General features: G+C 37.3%; 1 protein-coding gene across 1 annotated transcript in view; it reads right to left on the reverse strand.

The window, feature by feature from the left end:
* The window catches only part of LOC106874489 (uncharacterized), a 408,363-nt gene extending 388,269 nt beyond the window's left edge, over window positions 1-20,094 (reverse strand). Inside the window, exon 1 of the mRNA XM_089360831.1 lies at window positions 20,033-20,094. The gene's annotated coding sequence lies outside the window, so the exon portion shown is untranslated. The remainder of the gene's footprint in view (window positions 1-20,032) is intronic.
* Between the last annotated feature and the right edge of the window lie 826 nt (window positions 20,095-20,920).

Consider the following 20,920-nt stretch of genomic DNA (forward strand, 5'->3'; position numbering starts at 1 on the left):
GCTGTTAATACTACTACTACTACTACTACTACTACTACTACTACTACTACTACTATTGATTTTAAATTCTGGCGCAAGGCCTGCAGTTTGGGAGCAGAGAGTAAGGTCGGACCCCAGTGCTCAACTGGTACTTATTGTTAGTATTCTGCGCAAAATGCTTAGCGGCATTTCGTCTGCCTTTATGTTCTGAGTTCAAATTCCACTGAGGGTTGACTTTGCTTTTCATCCTTTCAGGGTCAACAAAATAAGTACCTGTCGAATACTGGGGTCCATGAAGGCAGAGTGCCATGAAAGGCAAAGTTGATCGCAACAGAATTTGAACTCAGAACATAAATAGGGACAAAATGCTGCCAAGCAATTAACCTGACATGCTAACGAATCTGCCAGCTCGCTGCCTTTATATAATAATAAAAGTAATAACGATAATGAGGTCAGAGTCTTGCACAAGACCAGTGATTTTAGCAGGTGGGTGAATGTTGATCCGATTGACCCTTCTGTTCATCAGATACTTCATTCATTGACACCCAAAAGGATGAAAGGTCAAGTAGACCTTGGCATCGTTTGAACTCAGAATGTAAGGTCAGGTGAAATGCGTGAAGCATTTTACTCTGGCATGCTAATAATGGTTCTGCCACTCTGCCACCTTAATAATAATAATAATAATAATAATAATAAATGCCTAGATGCAGTACTGGGCAGTGGTTCTCATGGCTTCTGATCTTAATTGATTGGAAGTGTTATCATGTACATTGTTTTGTCTTGGTATAAAAGATGGGCTACAGCAAATATTCTGCTCAATACCACAGATTTGCTTGTCAGTTGTTTGACCTTAACCAGTTGAGCATGTCCCTTGGTGGCTGACTATATGTGCATCTCTGATCATGAGCAGAAGTAGTGGGGGAGCATCATAGTCATGTGTTGAGAGGAATTTTTTGGGGTTTGAATAATTCACCTTTGGAAACATGGGTGTTTTGCTCAACATCCTTAAACAAACCTTATTCAGGGACCTTTTGAGCGGGATGGGCTCCTTGACCTGAAGAAAATTCTAACTAGGCTCCACCTGTGAGGTCATGCGCTGTTTATTTTGATATGAGATCACCATGTCACGCACATATGGTTGTGATGCATGCTGGTGTACCCTTATCAGACAGGTAGTCATGATGGGTATGCAGGGTTTCGTAAATTTTACCCCAGTGTCACTTTGATGGCATGCACTGCTCTCTCACTCAATAATAATAATAATAATAATAACAACAATAATAATAATAATATAATGTAATGATTCTTTGGGACTTCCCAGTATGTATAGACTGGACCATCAAAGCAAATAAACCAGATATAATTGTGAAAGACCAAAACAATAAAGTCCGTTTATTGATTGACATGAGCATACCCTGTGACCATAATATCTTGGCAAAAAATTAGATGAGCTCAGAAAATATAAAGATTTGCTATTTGCAATCGAAAATATGTGGCATCTCAAGTCAGTTACAATGCCAATGATTGTAGGAGCACTTGGAATGATCAAAAAAAGAATCAAAAACTATTTAAGAATGATTCCTGGCTTACCATCCATTCAGGAAGTGCAAAAGATTGTCTTAACTGGTATGTCATGCGTACTGAGAAGAGCATTGTCATTGTGAATTTTCTTTCCCTTTCCCCTTTATTTTCTTTGTTTACTTTCTTATTTTTTAATTTTTTTCCCTCTCTCTGTCTTTCTTCCCCTCTTTCTCCATCACGACTTTGTAAATGAACAATCTGATGTGTTTATCTTAATGGCCTGCCAATGTATACAGTGAGCTTCACTGCCATAAGTGTCAGAAAGACAAGAAATGGAAACAGAACTGAAAGAAAATGATAATAATAATAATAATAATAATAATAATAATAATCCTTTCTACTAAAGGTACAAGACCTGGAATTTTGAGTTAGGGAGCTAGTCGATTAAATTGACTCCAGTACTCAACTGGTATTTATTTTATTGACTCCGTAAGTTACAATAGAGGGACAAGCACAAGTGTCTTGTCATAGAGAAGATACAAGTCTACCCAACATTAATTAAGGGTGGATGGGAATAGTCGAGAAGAAGATAAAAGAGGGTACTGATGGAGTACCAGAGCAAGATCTCAAGGCACAAGAAGGTGAGTATAAGAGAGGTTTCAAACAGATGGCCATGGTAGGAGAAGAGGAGAGAGAGCAGATGCTTTCATAAGTGTGTGAGGGGAGAGTAACTGATGATTACAAATATAATGATAATAATTTTTTTATTTAGGGGTAGAAGCTAGTTGTTACCATCAATCCCAGTATTTCAAAGGGACTTAATTATATCAGTTCTGCAGGGAGGGGGGGATAAAGACAAAGTTAACCTTGGTGGGATTTGAACTTGAACTCAGAACACAAAGAGTCAGAATGAATAGGTATATGGTATTTTGTACCTTGCTCTAATGATTCTTGCAATCCGCTGCCCAAGGAGGACACATAATTAGTAACAGACAGGAATAGACAGAAATGAGAAAGGGTGAGAGAGAGATAGAGAGAGAGAGAGAGAGAGAGAGAGAGAGAGAGAGAGAGAGAGAAAGAGAGAGAGAAAACAGAAGAAAACGGTAGAGAAAAGAAGAATTAAAAGACAGAAATATGATGGCAGAAGCAGTCGTAGATAAAAGATAGATAAGGAAGACAGAAGAAAGAAGTGAGGAGAAGATGAAGTCAAAGGATAGAGAGAAGAGAAAAGAAGAGAAGAAGAAATAATAGGAGAAAGAAGACTGAAAAGAAAATACAGTGAATAAAGTGGATGAATAAGCACCTATTACACTCTTGGAATGGTTGGTATTAAGAAGGGCATCCAACCATAGAAAACATGTCAAAACAGACTGGCGTCTGGTGTAGTCCCTCAGCTTGCCAGCTCTGGTTAAACCATCCAACCCATGCCAGCATAGACAACAGACACTAAATGATGATGATGATGAGGATGATGTTGATGATGATGATGATGAAAGGAGTTCAAGACCAGCTGCATAAGGAAGTTTCTATATGCTGTTCTTATAGCAGAAACTATGGACCAGTGAGTTGTTCTCAACTGGGATCCATATGGTCCTTGTGGGGTCCATTTAAAGATTTTGTTAAAATTCATGTGAAATAAATTGGTTAAACTTCTAAAATACAGAAAATGCTTTAATAGCTTTTAATACAATTGGTAATAATTTTAACTTATAAAAATGCAATAGGATCTTTTGAAAAAAAAAAATCAAATGGTTATGAGGGTCCAATAGAATAGAACAGGAATCAAAGGGATCCACAGGCCAAAAATGGTTGAATGATTGCAGAAATGGAAGCCAAACCTGGAGCTAGACTGTCAAAGAATTTAGAATTCCTATGTGTCTGGTGCGCAGGTGAAATTATCAGTAACTGAAGAGGTTCTGAGAAGACTCCTTAAATGAAACTAATTGCTTTTCCGCATTGGTAAATCTAATTATCAGCAGAGGAGGATGTGCCGAAAGCATTGTTGACAGAGTTAGAACAGAGTGGGAAGAGATCTGTGAGCCGTAACACAGTTTCATTCTTAGAATGAAGGGCAAGTTGTATGATGTTAGGGTAAGAACTGTAATGCTGCATGATAGTAAGATGTGGACCTTAAATGAGTTAAATTTGGAATAGATGTAGAGGAATGAAGTGAGCATGGTCCACTGGATGTGAAATGTGTGTATAAATGGGAGAAAAATTGGGTGTAATATCCAGGGTGTACATTCCGGGTGTGCTTGGTGTGCACTGCCCACCCATAAAAAACGGTAACTTTTTTACTCTTTTACTTGTTTCAGTCATTTGACTGCGGACATGCTGGAGCACTGCCTTTAGTCGAACAAATCAACCCCAGGACTTATTCTTTATAAGCCTAGCACTTATTCTATCAGACTTTTTTGTCAAACTGCTAAGTTACGGGGGATATAAACACACCAGCATCAGTTGTCAAGTGATGTTGGGGGGAGAAACGCAGATACACAAACATATACACACACTTACATATATATATATATATATATATATATATATATATATATATATATATATATATATATATTACAACGTGCCTCTTCCAGTTTCTGCCTACCAAATCCACTCAAGGCTTTGGTTGGCCCAAGGCTATAGTAGAAGACACTTGCCCAAGGTGCCACACAGTGGGAAATTCATTATAAATATTAATCTTGCTCATTAATTTAATCCCACATCTAATTTATAGCTTTTGTTATACCACTGCTTGAAATTTGGTAGCATTGTGTGTAGCAGCAGACCCAGTATGACAACCACCACACACCACTGCATACCATGTAAGGAGCAAGAGAGAAAACTGCTCTGATGAGGGCCCGTGAGGTCTATGGAGAATGTCAGTGGTTTAAAGAAAAGCTGAGCTCTTGAAGTGGACGGAACTTGTGGAGGAAGAAGGCTGACGAAGACTAACCTCAAGATGCTGGACCATACAAAGGATGACAAAGAACCATAATGATTGGTGATACACCAATAAAGAATCAAAATTATTAACAACAACAAAAATAAAAACAATTCTGCCAGCAATTTTAATGGGAAAATGTATTTGCATTGGGAGCCCTTCGCATCGAAGATCGGTGATTGTCACATGCTGACGAAGGGTAAATACCCAGAAACCCGGGTCCGTGCATATCACGTCAGATCGACGATGGGAAGGATGACTTCCCTTTGCAAATACCGACAGGGCACGGAAAGTGTGTCAATAGCCAGCTGGAGGAGATGTTCTCCTGGGGCTACAAGCTACAGTAGCATTCACCCTTAGTGGTTAGCTGCATTTAAGTGGCAAATATACTTCCCAAATTACAATAAACAATAGTGAAGAATGGGAGGTTATAAAATAAGAATCAGAACCAAGAAAAAAGTACAAAATTAAAAAGGGAGAAAGCAATGTGAGATCTTTTAAATTGTGTCTTGACCTGCTAGAAAATAGCAGCTTAGTTTCCTTTAGATTACATTCTGCTGTCTTTCAAAAGAGGATACATTTGGTAGTGTAGTCCTAGATATGCCTGAGAGATAGAATGAACGGGTGGTTTTGGCTGTAATACTTTTTCTGAACATTAACTTTGCTCTCAGTAAGGTATGGATGAGCTAGGGCTAAACAATAAGGAGAAAGAGTGGAAAGGAGAGGGAGGGGGTCAGAGAGAGAGAGTGAGAGAGAGAGAGAGATAAAGGGAGAGGGAGGGAAGGAGGGATAGAGAGAGATTGGTGTTAATAAAGCTAAGTATGCAACAGCCAATACGTTGACGGAGGTGAAAGCAAAACTGAAGGTTGAGGAACACGCCAATCCATCCATCCGTCCATCCATCCATCCATTCATCCATCCATCAATACGTACATACATACATGCATACATGCATGCATACATACATACATACGGCCAGCTAGCCTTCCAACAATTACGGGCAACTAAGTAAACAAGCAACTCGCCGAGCAAGTAAGCTAGCAAGCTGTCAATACAATTCGGTTCTACCCTGAGAGTAAATACATTATTATATAGACAGTTGCTTGTCTACCTGGTTGGCGAGACGGCAGGTGGTTTAATTGCTTGGCTGGCTGGCTGGCTGGCTGGCTAGTCTGTTGGCAAACACACATAGACACACATTCACACATACATACACACATACATACACACATACATACACACACAAACACCTCTGATCGATATATCGATTGATACTTTCAGCGTGACGTGACGTGACGTGACGCTTGACGCAAGCAGCCGGTCGTAATGATAAAGGTGGCAGTAGTGGTAGGAGTGGCGAAATTAGAGAGAGTGAGGGAGGGAGGGAGGGAGATAGAGAAAAAGAGAGGGGGTAGAGAGAGAAAGGTTGTGGGAGGTGAAGGAGTTATTAAGTGTCACCTGAAACCCCTAGACAGGCAATTCGACCTGTTAGAAATAGCACCCAATTCGAAATAAAAACAAGTCACATAATATTGATAGAAATACAAATAAATATTAAAAAGAAAAAACAGGACAGATATTGTAGCGAAATATGACCCGAAAAGGACGAGGATGGTCACGTGTGTTTGATCGGTCAATAAATCTAGGTAAGATTTGGGGCTCAACCATAACAACAACAACAACAACAGCAACAATAACAAACATTTCAGTTTCTTTCTACACACACACACACGCACACACGGATGTGTACGTATACACGTGTATGTGTGTGCGTGCCCACGCGAGTGTTTGTGTGTATGTATGTATAAATGGTTAAAAGTATATGCGTATGTATGTATGTATATATGAATATATAAATGAATACACACACACACACACAGACACACACATAAGTTTGGTGATGCAAAGAGGCAAATAGAACAGAAAACATGAGTATACATACATACATACATACATACATACATAAATACATACATAAATACGCACACACACACACACACATATATAGCAGAACCTTAGGCAAGTGTCTTTTATTATAGCCACGGGCCGACCAAAGCCTTGTGAGTGGATTTGGTAGACGGAAATTGAAATTAGTCCGTCATATATATATATATATATATATATATATATATATATATATATATGTATGTATGTATTTATGTGTGTGTATGTGTGTTTGTTGCCCCCCCCCCCCCGCATTCGCTTGACAGCCTATGCTGGTATGTTTATGTCCCCGTTACTTAGCGGTTCGGCAAAATAGGCCGATAGAATAGATACTAGGCTTAGTAAAAATAAGTCCTGGGGTAGATTTCTTTCGACCCTTGAGACAACCTTTAATTTGATTGTTAATAACAAAACACATACACACACACACATACGAACACACAGAAATATATAGATAGATAGATAGATAGATAGATAGATATGTGTCTTTATTGGCCACATAGGGCTGAACACAGTAGTGACAAAATACAAAGAAGAGCTTTTCTTTTGGGAAGGAAAGTAAAAAAGGAAGGGGGTAGAATTTCGATCAAAAAGGATCGTGGAAAAACAAAAAAGGAAGAAGCCGATCAATAGGAATCGTGTATCACAGAAACGTTATAATGTAAAAGGGGGAACAGATTAGATTTATCCGTGGAAAGAAAAGCCTACGGAAAAGACCACCGCAACTTTGGGCAATAATGTCATGCAAAAAACGCATTACAGTAAAAGTGACCGACGATTTTCTTTTAAGAATTTAAGATGTATAGTCGGGGGAAATCGCAGATACGCGCTGTGCAAGATGTACTCGAGCTTTGTCCAACTTTCGCAAAACTGACTGGAAATCCATTCCAGAAGAAATCCTGACACGGAAGGAACTAGAAAGTTTCTCTACGCCTGACAATGCCATAAATCTCGAGCAGTTTATGTCGATAAAGTAAGCCTTGTGCATTAGATATGTTTGAGAATGAAAAAAAAATATATAATTGCTAGAAAATGGAATGTTCTTAGGAAACGTTGAGCAAAAATTTTGAATCGGTTAAACGGTCAATATAAGGCAAGAAGACCACAAGAGAGACGAGGACTATCGAGAATATAGAATCGACACCACAGTTCTACAAAGGAAAAGGGTAACCATCGATTATTTGGACATAAATGCGGAAGATGTAACATCGACCGTTGATAACATCCACAGGCCCCAGTGGATTTCTAGCAAGCCTCCTAAAAACATGTAAACAGGCTTTAGATAATCCACTCCCTATACTTTAAGGAAGTTTCTCATCAAGTTAGAAATCTCTTTAAATGTTGAAGGATGGCATTAATATACCCTTGGCATGAAGGAGAAAGCAGAGTAGATGCTAGAAATTACAGACTTATCTGTCTTATTACGTTCATCAGCAAAGTCATGAAACGGATTATTAGAGAAAAGCCGATCACGTTTTTTAAAGAGAATAATTTGTTTGCTAACAATCAGCATGATTTTCGCCCAGGAAAAAGCTGCTGTACACAGTTACTGTTCGCTCTGAAGTTAACTATGCTACCACCTATCTAACAGTGTTTCTTAATTCTCTGCGTTCCATTGGTGTCCTTGTTTCACAATCTGCAACGGAAGACCAGAGCACCCAATACGCTGCAATGGGATTTGGACGCACCAAATCTCTGTAACGGTACAAGACTGGCTGTCAAAACTCTTATTGTCCACATGACTAATACTGCTGTAGCGAAGCCTAGAATCGAAACTTTGTGAGCCTGGTAACGAGAAATAGGTGACAGGATATCAGGTAACTTGTTTTGAATTCTAACCAACCATATTTCTGCAGCGATCGTTCGATCGTGTGTAGTTTTGTGGAATTTTCCATCATTTTCCCCTTAAAACATGGCTATGAATATAGAAGCGCGCTTCAACGACAGCGAGGTACCAGCGTTCCGGGAGGAGAAAGACTTCTTGTTCGCTGTTTGATCCAAAGTTAAAAGATGTCGATGGTCCACCACGAGCATTTAATTTTCCCGCCTCTCACAGCATGAATAAAAAGCCGTTAATTTCTTAGCCAAAAGTACAACGTCTATTCATGTCCCTCTCCTTGTAAACAGTAAAACAGCCGTCAATAAATAACTGCTGTAAATATAGTAAAGTGATGTGGAAATAAGTGATTTTATTAGAAATCTCAGTCGATTCGGTTGTATATGGGGAAACAGCACGCAGCCAAATTTAACCCAACCAAACAATCGTTCATCACACCCATCCAACGAGAACCAGCAATGGTGACCCCAATAGAGAAAGGCTAATAACCAAAACCTTCTACAATGGTGACCCACGATTGTTCAACAAGTTACCGACACGCAATGTTTATTCAAGCTACACTGGGGACCAAGATGCTAGAAATTGCAATCAAAGCAAGCTACGTTGATGAACAACGTCTTCCGAGTCAGAAAATCGACGACTGGTCTGCTCGAAATGGCAGCTAATACCGACAGTTTATAAACAAAGAAGAGTTTGTCCAAAACTTCTAACTTATAGTATCGAAGTGAACTTCATTCGATGCTTTTTGAATGCTGTTACAGAGACTGTCGGTATTTGAGATTTTTCCATTGTTTTTTCCTTGTGACATTTAAAATTATTTTTACTACGGAACATCAGCCTCATCCTCTTTTACTGCAGCCACCGCAGATCATAGAAGTCCGCTATGAAGGCTGCGTCTCTTATTCTGTGCACCCAACTAGACAGGAAATACAGAGGTTCGGTTGGCACAGCTCAAGGTGCACTTCTTGATAAACGGACGGGCGCCAACTTCATTTTCTCGTTTGAGTCCTTCCTTTTGTTCTAAGTAGTGTGGTCTAGGTAGCCTCCCCAAGAACTCATACTGAATAAACACATATCCTCATCACAATTATCATTAAAGAAAAAAACAAAGGCGGTGGGCTGGCAGAATCGTGAGCACGCCGGGCGGTATTTCGTCCGTCTTTACATTCTGAGTTCAAATTACACGTAGGTCGACTTTGCCTTTCATCCTTTCGCGGTCTGTAAAATAGACACCATTCAAGTGCCACTTGTTCCTCCCCTCAATAACGGCTGACCCCGGAGCCAAAATTTGAAACCATTATTATTGTCAGCGATATCATGCCTTAGAAGAGCTGTTTCAAATATTACGGGAGATAGATAATTATTTGTTCTTTCATTGCTTCTTGTTTAAATATGTTGAAACTCATAAAATATTGAAGTATTATGCTATATGACTCAGATTCTTAATTTCTTTTTATGAAATTTGAAATATTTTCAAACATTGCAATACCTATTAAGGTTCCGATTGAAGGAGTAATAAACTGGAATATTTCAGAAATAAAAAAACAAATTTGGATGCGAAACAACGAAATGATAAATCGCTTTCTATAATCCGTTGTATTTAAAACTAAGCACTAGTTGAAGGGTAATTCTAACAACTATGGATATACGATGTCTTTATGCTCCCCACCTCTCTCTCTCTCTGTCTTTATAACAAATATGTATGTATGTATGTATGCATGTTTGTATGTATGCATGTATGTATGTTTGTATGTATGTATGTAGGTATGTATTGTATGAATGCATGCATGTATGTACGTATGCATGTACGTACGTATGTATGCCTGTATGATTTATGTATATGTGTATATATATATATATATATATATATATATATATATATGTATATAAACACACATTCACACCAACACACCCACACATGTACTGTCCCTTTTCTCTTCATAGCGAGCATGTATGTATATGCGTATGTATGTGTGCTTTAATGTATGTATGTACATGTATATACACACACATACGTAATATATATATATATATGTGTGTGTGTGTGTGTGTGTGTGTGTGTGTGTGTGTGTGTATTCTACACATACATAAGCATTCAATAGATATACGCAGATACGTACACACGCACACAAAAATAATATATACCCACTTGTTTTCAAGCATATCCATATATTAAATGTCGTACACACACACACACTACATATATGTACACATGGAGACACACATATAGATGAACCAGCAACCTTTCTTTCTCTCCCCACCTTCTCGTCGTCGTCGTCGTCGTCGTCGTCGCCAGAAATATCGACAAAATATTGACAAAAATTAGGATTATTATTGTTGCTGCATCACTTGTTACACTTTTTTTTTCCTCTTTTGTCTTTTCTCTTTAGATATACTGCCTCCCTGCAATGGGCCCTATGATATAATGTCTCCCTGTAATGGACCTGATGTGAGAGACATATGCCAGGTTGAAAAGACCGCTACTTCCTCTACCGAGCATCAATACCACTTCAATAGGATACGGAGACGAGGATATACCTATTGCTGTAGTGAAGGTGTCACCGTGTGTTTGTGGCAGTAAGAAGCTTATGTCTTGACTCACGCTAGAAAAAAAGAAATGGGCTGCGCAGTAAGCGAATTCATATCAAATTTTACTGTGCCGAACGGTTGTATAACACGGCCACCGCCCTCTAAACGTTTGAAGCTGTTAAGCTTGTTGTGTAGTAAGCTCTTACGTCAATAAAAAGAAAGAGAAAAAGCAAGAAGGATTAGATAAGAGTACACTTCTTCCTTGCACATTTGTATATACAAAAATATACACATATCTCACACACGCACACACTTATATTGTATACACATTAATGGATGGCCGTTGGCCTTGTTGGGTTTATCTGCTGCTTTGGCAGGATGTCCTAAAATCAATCTCTTCACCGTTCGCGCTTGGTGGGTTTGCCGGTTTAGTGACCAACGATCCAAACATGCAACAGATTGCATAGAGTTGCATGATACCAGCAGTGCTCATGAGTCACCCACCACTGTTTGTCTTTGTCTCAGTTAGAAAGACCCCTTTATTGTTAATACCCTGTAACTGTTTGTCTATAATTTTTATCGCAGTTTTATATCTCTGTGCGCTGTGCAAGTCACAATATTTAAACCAATTTTATTTCAGATCTTTGCCCTTGGACTTTCCACACGAGTGACGTCCTGCTTTTAGCGCTGAAATTTTAATGACTCTGGACGAAAAAGATAATTCACTAAAATGGATGAATCCATGTTTATTTTATTTGACCCTTCGCTAGTTTCTTCTATAAGTCTTTCAATATGTTTCGAAAGTGGGTGGGCAAAAGAGACCGATAGCGTCAGTACCAGGCTAAAAATTCTTCATGGTGGTGCCCTAGCATGACCGCGGTCTAATGACTGAAACAAGTAAAAGATAAAAGATATATAAATATATATATATATATATACACACACACATACACACACTCACACACACAAGCATACACGTACATACACACACACACACCCATAGATACTTAGGGTGGGGAACTATTTCTAAATAATTCCCCAACTGAACGGTAAAGAAGAAATTTTTAGCACGAGGGGTTAAAACCTTTCAACGGATGGGAAGATTGTACCAGCAGACTTGTCCTTTTTGATTTCTCCTATATCTATAGTCCCATCGCAAGTTTTCAGAAAAGCATTTCTTCTTAAATGTTCATTCTAAAATTGTTAGCTGAAGTCTCAGCTTATTTAGTAATCGAATTACTAAACGTGCGTCTAGAGTGATTAGATACAGATGTGACAGATGTAATGCAGACGATCTGAAAGGTTATGAGTAGTATATACGGAACTAACAATATAATGCTAAGTTCAATAACTATTTCGAAATATTTTCGCTCAAAATCTTTTTTCTTTTTTTTTTTTAATATAATGACTAGGGTATCAGCTATTATTGGTACCGTTTTCACTCTCATAAAACCTTGCTTATTTTCCCTTTCGGATTTCGGTCGTACACTAGCTTTTCAACCTCTGTCTCCCAGCGAAAATTTAACCTGAACCGAAGGAAATATTCATCAACCTGTTCAAAAATATCTTTCCGGATTTTATGATTTCAGAGCGGTTCGTTTTGGCCCCGTCTCTCAGCAAAGATCAGCATGTTTCAGGGTATCATAATTAAACTGGGAAATTATTTTTATGCAAATAGAATTTATATTCAGTTTTGCATGTGGGAGTGTCTGCATATTATCGAGTAGATACACCTACCTACTTATTCATGTCTCTCGATATATTATGTCTTTTGCAAGGACTAGGCAGCCGGAAATGAACTGGTCGATTGTTTCGTTACGTTGATTACATTGTCTGCAGTTCACGTTAGACATCTTGTTTTATTATTTTAATTTTGGTAGTTCTTTGTCGTTAGATATTGATTTTATGCCACTAAAATCAAACCTTCCATTTCTGCTTTTGTGTCACTGCTGGCTTTTCATACTGACACAGTTCTCGACTGTGTCCAGTCTTCCAGAGTACTGTCAGAGAAGTTTTTCTCTCCATTTATCATTTAACATTCTTTTGAGATTCGTTTCGTTTCGAATTTTATTCCTTTTCTTTCTCTTTATTTTTCTGTAACTTTATTCCTATCTAAAGCTTTTCTTTTCCCTCGGTACAATTAACTCATAGATTATATACAAGGAAATACTAGAAAGCAGAGAAAAGTCTTTGGTGGTTTTTCCTTTCTAATTCTTCTATTATATTAATCAGTCTACACTTGCTTTCTTTTAGGTATTTTTGAAGAACAACTCTAGTTACTTTGTTACAAGTTCTTTGTAATAAGTTCTCTATTTGTCTCAGACTCCCCCAACCCTGCTTCCTTTGCGTACACATAAGATATATACCAGATTTCAGTAGTAGATTTTTCCGTTTGTTTTCCCACCCATGCTCTTCGTTTCTCTTAACTTCCAATTTATTATATAATGTATCAATAATCCTATTTCTGTTATTAAGTCTAAACTTTCCATATTACAGTTTTTCTAATTTTTCCTTTCCTTGTTTTTGCATTTCGTAACAATGACACAAAAGTAAGTAATTGAATCATCTTGTATAGGCGGTTCTATGTCTAATTCTCATATTATCTTGCTATTAACTTTTATTATTATTATTATTATTATCATTATTATTATTACTATTATTACTATTATTATTATTATTATTATTATTCTGAAAGACTCTCGGATAGTTCTTTATTACCGATTATTTTTTACTTGAAAGCAGGATACAACAAATCACCAAAGGTTTCAAGTAGTGCCTTCTCCTGTGACTCAAAGAGACAATACTCTCCTTAGAATGCTAGTTGTACCCAACAGTTCTGTCTTCTGGATCACTTCGAGCCTGACAGCAGCTCCGATATTTTTTATATTTTTTCAAAGCCTTTGGAAATTGCTCCTAATGCTCCAATTACCACCGGTGTCACTATTACTTTCCTCATGCCCCATAACTTTGCTATGTTGTCGCGAATTGGCTGGTATTTCTCAATCTTTTCTGTTTCCTTACATTTCACCCGCGAATCGCCTGGTATTGCAACAGCTATTATCTTTACTTCTTTTTCATCTTTATGGATGAGCACGATATCTGGTTGTCTCGCCTCTAAGTACTAACTTATGAAGTTGTCTCTCCTGTCTTCACTAATAGAACATCCATAGTATGCACAATTAAATGAAAACAATCTTACCCAATCTTTATATATATATATATATATATATATATATATATATATTAGGGGGAGAGGTATGTATATATACATACACATACGTACACATATACAGATGGGTAGATAAAAAGAAAGATAGATAGATAGAGAGAGAGAGAGAGAGAGAGAGAGAGAGAGAGAGAGAGAGAGAGAGAGAGAGAGAGAGAGAGAAGGGGTGTAGGTGCAACTGTGGCGTAAGAAGCTTACTTCCCAGTTACATGGCTCCGGGTTCAGTACCACTGCATGGCTCCTTTGGCAAGTGACTTCTAATATTTGGTAGACGGAAACTGAAAGTGTGTCGTTGTGTTTGTTCTTGTCCTTCACCACAGCTTAACAACCGGTGTTGGGTTGTTTACGTTCCCTTAACTTTGCAGTTCAGCATAAGTGTGCAATAGAATAAATACCAGACTTCAAGGAAATAAGTTCTGGGGTCGATTCATCGACTACAAATTCTTCAAGGCGGTGCCCCAGCATGGCCGAAGTCTAATGATCGATGGAAAATAGAATATGTGTGTGAGTGTGTGTGTGTGTGTGTGTGTGTGTGTGTGTGTGTGCTTGTGTGTCTTGATCAGATAAGAGAAGAGAGAGAATTAGATTTTTATTCTCTTAGTTAACAGCTGTTTCGCAATGCATGTTAGTTACGTAAGCGACTTCTACGTTATCCGTCACACAAATATGAATAAATTTCAGCGTACATACTTATATGCATACATACATTTATATAAACGTGTATATATGTACCCCCCCCCCCACACACACACACATCGTAAACGAAGGAATGAAAGTAATGGTATACATATTTTTAATCAGTGAAGCTCGTTTGAATAATAAGTAGAGTTTAAGTAGAATTTTATACATCAATCAACATGATGAGTTATGCATATAAATTATATGAATCCCTATGATATTAAATGAAACTTCTACTAATCATTTCTCACCTTTATAATTCAATATGAAGAAATAATTAGTAGAACTTTCATATTAGATAGATTTACATAATTTATATGCATAACCCATCATGTCGATTGATGTTTAAAATAGTTCTACTGATTATTAGAACGATCATAGCTGATTAAAAAAACAAGAAATGTAATATAATCCTCTTTATACCGTATTTGTATATTTACGTTAAATGTGCTAACACCATATTCGTCTGGTTTTTACAAGCTTTACAGTTTGTGATTAATGTTATTTGGATTAACGGAGTATTGTTGTAGAGACATTACGCCAATAGCAATGGTTTCAAATGTTAGCACAATGCTGGTAATTTTGCGGGAGGGGTTAAATCGACTACATGAGCCTCAGTACTCAGTATTTCGTCTGTCTTTATGTTCTGAGTTCAAATTCTGCCGAGGTCGTCTTTGCCTTTCATCCTTTCAGGGTCGATAAATTAAGTACCAGTTGCATACTGGCTTCAATCTAATGGACTGGCTCCCCCCCCCCACACCACCAATATTTCGGAACTTGTGCCTAGAGTAGAAAATATTATTATTATTATTAAGGCGGCGAGCTGGCAGAATCCTTAGCATGCCGAGCAAAATGCTTATCAGCATTTCGTCTGTCTTTACGTTCTGAGTTCAAATTTCGCCGAGGACGACTTTGTTTTTCATCCTTCAGGGGTAGATAAATTAAGTACTAGTCAAATACTGGGGTCGATGCGATCGACTATCTTCCTCCCCACAAATTCCAGGTCTTGTACCTATAGTAGAAAGGATTATTAATTTCATCATTTATCATCCTCTTTCAGTTGTTTCCATTTCTTGCGGAGTGTCTTCCTGACACCTAGAGCAGAGAAACTCATTGTATACATTTGTAGGCCATTAAAATTGCTGTTGTTGGCACTCCGTCGCTTACGACGTCGAGGGTTCCAGTTGATCTGATCAACAGAACAGCCTGCTCGTGAAATTAACGTGCACACACACACACACACATACACACACACACACACACACATATACATAGATACATACATGCATACATACGAATACGTGTTTTTAGAAGCATAACATTTCTGAACATTAACCAAAGAAAGAAGTTTCTTCATGTGTAGATTTGGATATTAACAATTTTATTGACAGTAACCTCGACAATTTGCCAGTAGATGGCGTGATCCATCTGACGTCGCTCACTTCTGGCAATATTTCGAAGCCCCGTCTGTGTGTGTGTGTGCGTATGTTTGTGCTAGAAAGTGTATGTATGTGTATGTATGTGTATGTAAGTGTGAGGATATTTAATTTATCTGAATGCTATTTTCATAATCCAGAAGTTGCAATATTACTAGAATAAACAGTAAACTCGACCATTTATTACCATTAGATAGTTAACTCCACAAGTGTTCGGAAAACAATTTCTTTGTGTGTGAGAGAAGGGGGAGAAGGAGAGCGAGAGAGAGAGAGAGAGAGAGAGAGAGAGAGCGAAGGAGAGATGGATAGATGGTGCAGTTAAAATTACGTTAAGTATGTTATTTACCTCACTTATGTTGTCCAGTAACATCTTGGGAGCAAACGTTTATAACGTGACAATGTTTTGGTAACGTTAACGCAATACCGAAGCATCACAGTCTTTTGTTTGTCTTTTGCTGTTGGCGCCTTGTTTACTGAACACCACTTGCTCTCTGGTAATTAATTTGTAGTCCTTGGGTGAGAAAGTCAATGACCAAAGTAAACTATCTTTTTTCAGCTGTGATAGCAATGTCATATCAGATAACTAATTAGAGTATTTACTATTGCAAACATGGTCGGTAAACAAACTTCGAGATTATTTATATTATTTTTGTCTTAATGTATTTACTATTCAGTAATTTTCCTTTTTATATTCACATTCTTAAAAAAATGTTTCTGCTTCTTAAAAATAATTCAAAAAAATAACGAGAAGAGGAAATTAAGTGCTTGATTCTTTCTTTCTCTCTCTGTAAATTTGTGATAACATATTGTTGCGAAGTAAGAATTGATTTGTTATGGCTAAAAAGTATTCAGATTTACACAACGGTTGCGTGAATTCCTGGTAAACTGCATTTGGGATTATCGAGATTGAGTGTGTACCGAGTGTGTCTACAGAGCTGCGTCGTGCATAACACTTCTAAAATAATATTTCTGCATCTATATAAATGAGTGTTGTGGAGGCGCAATGGCCCAGTGGTTAGGGCAGCGAACTCGCGGTCATAGGATCACGGTTTCGATTCCATGACCGGGCGTTGTGAGTGTTTATTGAGCGAAAACACCTAAAGCTCCATGAGGCTCCGGCAGGGGATGGTGGCGAACCCTGCTGTACTCTTTCACCACAACTTTCTCTCACTCTTTCTTCCTGTTTCTGTTGTGCCTGTAATTCAAAGGGCCAGCCTTGTCACACTGTGTCACGCTGAATATCCCCGAGAACTACGTTAAGAGTACACGTGTCTGTGGAGTGCTCAGCCACTTGCACGTTAATTTCACGAGCAGGATGTTCCGTTGATTGGATCAACTGGAACCCTCGACGTCGTAAGCGACGGAGTGCCAACAACAACATAAATGAATGTGCATACGTGTGTGTGTGTGTGTGTCAGTAGACATGTGTGAGAAAATGTGCGTATTATACAAGACATGTAAATGCAACATGCATGCAAATATGTCTTTACGTGTATACTATTATTATTGTCTCGCGCGCGCGTGTGTGTGTGTGTGTGTGAATGGCTATATGTGAGAAAACACGTGAGTTAACACAGACATGCAAATTCAAGATTGATATAACTGTATTCCTACGTGTATCTCCACTCTCTCTCTCTCTCTCTCGTGCGCGTGTATCAACATCCATACTTTCATCTTGTAAATTTATTCATATAAATTCTCGAATTCTTGAGCACAAACAAAATTACGCGTCGAATACTAATATTTTACGTTATCTCAAAATGGTCTTATTTAATATTCCTGGTTTTACAAACGACTGCACACTTTCGTATGTTGTAAATGATTCTCCAATCTTATTAATGCTTAAACATGTCTTTGACTACGACAGAGTAAATTCCGAAATCTCTTCATGGATTTTATTTTAATCCTCTGCCACAATCTCTTTTAGATGTCAGTCTTTTGCAGGTAACATTCTAATTTCAAATTCCATTGATTCTTCATCCATTTGAGTGCCTCTTATGTGTTGGTGGTCAGCTGTGGTTTAATAGTTTTAAGTCAATGAGAATAAATCTCTACCACAAGATAGAAAATCTTATTATAAAGCTCATAATGACCTTTGAGTAGCTTGCCGGATACCTAATCTATTCGGCTATTTGAAAATGAAATCCCTGTCATCATCTCGGAGCGGTAAACGACCTATCAGTGATTATTTAATGACATTTAAACAAGTTGCCAAATATTTAATCCACTTGGTTTGTTGACATTTCCAAGACAATAAAATTCAACATAAGAACACTTCAACGCCAAGACCATTCCCGCAAAACTACATTTGGTGTTAAAAATATAATCTAATAAAATAAAATAGAATAACAAATTTTGGAATTATAATAATCTATTGAGATACAAAAATGTATACACTCACCATTATCATCATTATCTATATTATTATTGTTATTTATTTTTTAATCTGCACGTTTGTTGCAATCACTTGCCGAGACACACCCAGCGCCCTCTGGCAAGTGAAGGATAAAAAATGTTACAGTATAACTGGAAGCTTGAGGAGGGGAAATAGCAGGAGCAGTAGCGAAATTTCTATCAGTATTATTGTTATTTTTAGTTGAATAATTTTTACAAATTAATTTTATTTCTGTAGTTCAATTTGGGTGGCAGATATTATCTGTCGTCCGGTTTAAAAACTACAACGAAACACTGGGTGATTATAGCAGAGTCCATTCTGTTGCAACTATTTAAATCAGCTTTCCGATTTGAGGATGGTTTCTGCTCATCCTATCACCACTCTCGGTGGATCTATAAGGAGACATGTGTAATCCTTTCTGATTAACCCATTACCTACCAGTGATCTCATATGAGATCACTTAAAAATTACAAATTTCGTAATTATCTGTCAATATTTACACATATCTAACCTTTTTGCTATATCTACTAGGTATATTTCTCTGATATTCAAATGGGGTTTGCTAATTTTCCACCCAATATCTCGCTTATTTCTAATTAAAATGTTATTTTGAAATGTTATTTTGATCATTCCAGCGTGTTTCTAAGGCTGTTTTATGCTAGAAATCAAAGTTTCATAAAAACAATTCCAGTTAATAGAATTATGGGAGGTAATGGGTTAAAGGATAACAAAAAACTAAAGCGAAAAAGAATGAGGTATGCCTATTTCATAGACAAAACCGATTTTCTTCCCCATCATTTGTTTTGACTGCTATATGAGCTCTTTGAACAATTAGAATGCTTAGGAACATCTTCGTTCCCCACCCAAAGACTTAATATTTCCTTTTTTGTATCATCCTGCTTTAATGTGAGAAAAATCTATAAACTCATAAAAGGTCGGTGTATTTATGCATCAACGATACATGAATACCTTGATACAACCATTCACATGGATTAATAATTAATCTTTAGTAAATCTCTTTGGACCCAGACAAAAATATCTCGTGATTCTAGATTAAACAGAATCATTTCCATAATGGCTCAGACAGTAACGGATCAACATGCCATCGAAATAATTTGTTAATCCTTGTGACTTTGGAGTTGTTACAACTAAAGATTTAAAGGCCTAAAACGTCAGATGGTACAAAACATAAGTTATCTAAAAACGAAAATATGTTCCCGCATAGTGACCAGTATGATATAAATTCTGAATCTTCCTCCATACGCTTTACGTGAACTGAAAGAAACACCGTACTAGCTAGGGTCCCACTTTGAAATAGTTTTAAAAGCAATTATGAATGTTCGTGGCAATATAAAAGAGTCATGGTTTTGGGCTTAAGAACCCAATTAAAATTTTAAAATGTTCTTGAGCGTTCTTTTCCATGGATTTCCAAGTTGAATATATATATATGTGTGTGTGTGTGTGTGCGTGTGTATAACTTGGTGGTTTGGTATAAGTGACCGATAGAAAAAGTACTAGGCGTTACTTTAAAAATTTAAAAACTCACGTCGATTCTTTCAGCGGAAACCTTTCTAGGAGGTGTCCCAGCATGTCCGCAGTCGAATGACTGAAACAAGTAAAAAATAAGACATACAATAAAGATACACATAAATATATACGTATATACATACACATATACAAACAATGCATACATTTGTGTGTATGCGTGTGTGTAGTGTATACCTATGAGAGATAATAATGTTAGTGCCTATATATATATGATTGGAAAATCGGAAAAGCACGATCTTCACAAATCATATAAACACAAAGTGGATAGGAATGTTGTGGGACTACTTTAAACACACCATCTACATCTACTCACCGTTTTTGCTAGTATTCTTAAAGGAGATGAATATTTTTCGCAGCATAAAAATGAAAACATTCTCCTACCTTCGTCACTGACAGAATAGAAATCTAAGCCAAAAGAATTTGCTGATGAATGTTACATGTAAATGTTGTTGTTACACAATATCATTTACATTAACAGGTAGTGGAATTAATTTACCATATCGTTTTCTTCGACGGTGAACAAAACTTTGGGAGGAAAATTGCTGTTGCTTCGTCTATGAGAGACAGTTTTTGTTTCTTGGAATACGGAATACAATCCTCGGGGTATCATTAGAAGCACTGACCCTCACACGAATATTTGGAAGTTTCTGCTTCATTGCAGATACAACTAGTTAAAGCAAACGATTTTGTTACGTGACATTTTCCCATAAACTTCCATTAATGTGAATGCGACCTTTGCATTTTTATTCTGTACAATGCAGAAACTCTTTACCAATTCCATATATTCAATCTAAGCGATAGCAAAATTCATTTAATAATAAAAATTTGTTTTCACCTTTTTTTCCTATAAAAGCCTCTCCAAAGGGATAATTTATTTAGTTTTAAC

Source organism: Octopus bimaculoides, chromosome 12 (assembly GCF_046866305.1).
Source record: "Octopus bimaculoides isolate indiv1 chromosome 12, ASM4686630v1, whole genome shotgun sequence".
Lineage (NCBI taxonomy): Eukaryota > Metazoa > Mollusca > Cephalopoda > Octopoda > Octopodidae > Octopus > Octopus bimaculoides.